This window comes from Arachis hypogaea, chromosome 18 (genome assembly GCF_003086295.3).
Source record: "Arachis hypogaea cultivar Tifrunner chromosome 18, arahy.Tifrunner.gnm2.J5K5, whole genome shotgun sequence".
NCBI classification, from domain to species: Eukaryota; Viridiplantae; Streptophyta; class Magnoliopsida; order Fabales; family Fabaceae; genus Arachis; species Arachis hypogaea.
The window spans coordinates 4,994,226-4,996,758 of record NC_092053.1 but is presented as its reverse complement, the minus strand read 5'-3'; positions in this window follow the sequence as shown (position 1 = coordinate 4,996,758).

Genomic DNA, 2,533 nt, shown 5'->3' with positions numbered 1-2,533 from the left:
TAGATTGGAACATGTTTGCCCATTACTCATGGAGGCTTTAGAGTTACAAGAAAAAAAATAAAACTATCACATTGGGTAGTCCAAAAAATACAGTTCCTTAACTGTAGCCCATTAATAAGTGTGCATAAACTGGACAAATGTATTCACTTTGTAGAATTGTTGTATGGAGGTAGGGTGTGTAAAGTGATTAGGTTACATAAAATTTAACTGGAGCAATAAGGAATATACAAATGCAAACGGAGCTGTTACGTGGCAAACTCTAATTTATTGTTGGTATTTTTGATAAGAACGGAGATTTTTATGTTACATGTTTAGATCGCTGATTAAATTTTTGTTAACAAATACATATCTTCGTACACACTACTCGATTAACTCGTTCATGATAATCCTTGCCGAAAATGCATTAGAATCGTATTTTTTTAAAGGCAACAGCAACGTAAATCTCTGCCTGCTATTTACCTTTTTTTTTATTTCCTGGTTATTGAAATGCGGATCATGTAACTTTCGTGACCTGTGCATAACTATTGTTTCCAGTGAAGTTCTGGCTGACGTCAGTCACTGCGTTGCGGACAGAACTGCGTTGCTAACGCTTGGCCCAAATGAAAGAGTTATGGATGATGTGAATGTTGTGTATTTATTGATACCATTATTGATCATCTGACCACTATCATTCGGCCTTGGTTTTTGGATCGAAGAACATTAATTTTAGTTTGGAATTTCCAGGTTATTACTGTCGTGGCAACAATGTTGTCGAAGACATCCAGTAGTCACCGATGGTTTATGCCGACAATGATCATGGTGAGTCACCACCATGGTAGGGGCGAGCCTATACGAACTCTAGTTATTTCTTATTAAGATCTATGATAAGATTACATGATTCCGACATGTTTGTGATAACCGTATGGGTGCCTGCTATGTTGGCCTGCATAGGGATGGCAAAAATCCCCGGCAGGGCAGGTATCCACGGGGATTTACTCGCCGGGGAGCAGGTTTGGGGGACATTTTTTCCCCGTGGGGGGCGGGTACGGGTACCTGTATAATAAATGGGGCGGGAGCAGGGGGAGAGGTCCCCGCCCCGTGGGTATCCGTTTATTACCCGTGATTATAAAATTACAAAAATAACCCTCATATATATATAACTTTGATGAAACCCTAACCCCTCAAACCATTATCCCTGTGCCGCTCTCTCACTCTCTCACATGAGCCTCTCTCACACTCTCACTCTCACTCAATCTATGCGTTCTCAATCACTCTCAGTCCCTCACCTTCCTCTGTCACTACCGCCGCTCACTTTTCTCCGTTGCTGCCGTCGCTCACCTTCTTCCATCGCTGCCACCGCTCACTCTTCCTCTCACTGCTTTGCTCACTGCTTGCTGCAAGCTTCACCGCCGCCTCCACCTCTGCTTTGCAATAAAGCCTCAGATCTGCGACGTTGATGACAAGCTTCCTCCAGCAACGCTTTTGCTCCACGACGCCGATGACACCTCTCCCACCACGACTCTGCATCGCCTCTGCTCAGCGAAGATGATGATGAGTGTGCTTCGTCTCCGTGGTCGGCCACCTTGCAATAAGTTGGATGTTTCTGTTAATTGATTAAACTGGTTTTAACACTTGTTTTTATTTTTAATTGATGAAATTGCTATGAAATTGGGACATCTGTTTATGTGAACTGGGTTTAGATTTAGGGTTTTGATTCTGTTAATGTGAAATTGGGTTTATGTTTAGGTTCTGGATTTTGTTGATTGATAAATTTAAATAAGAGTTAGATTCTATTACTGTAAAATTGGAATTAAGGTTTGGATTTTTAATTTTTTACTGCAAAATTGAATCATAATTCTGAGATTTTTGTGAAATTGTTGTTGTTTACTGGATTTTTTTTCTTTTTAAATTTTTTTCTTATTTGTTTCTTCAATTCCTCCAAGCCCCGCGGATATCCTAATATCCGGCGGGGACGGGGTCCCCGTTACCCGTCACGGAGATGGGGCGAGGACGGGGAGGGTTTCTGGAGGTGGGGGACGGGGGGCGGGGGGCGGGGATGCCCCGCCCCCATGGAGACCCGTTGCCATCCCTAGGCCTGCAGCAAGATGCCATCCAAGGGACACGTCTAACACAGGCTAACTTGGACGCCGTTGTGTGCAAGCATATGAGGTGCAAGACTCACAAGGTTACTGAGGTTTGTATAGTTTTTCCTTTTGTGTTAGAAGATCTGAATGATGAAGCGGTAAGTCCTTACAACTGATCGACCTTCGTGCCCGAGTTGGGCCTTGCAGATTTTTCAACCAATGTGGACAGACGAACATTTCTATTTGATGGTGGTGGACGTACGACGGAAGAAGCTGATGTACTTCGACTCGTTCAAGTGTACAACAGAGACGGAGTGCAGAAAGCTTGCTATGACACAAGTGATAAGTTTGGTCATGTTTAATACGCCTCTATTATGGTATTCACCTTTACAGCCATGACGAAACTTGTATTCGGCTCACAGTGCATATATATGCACTTTTGAATTTCCGGTGCAGTTAAATTTTTGGCT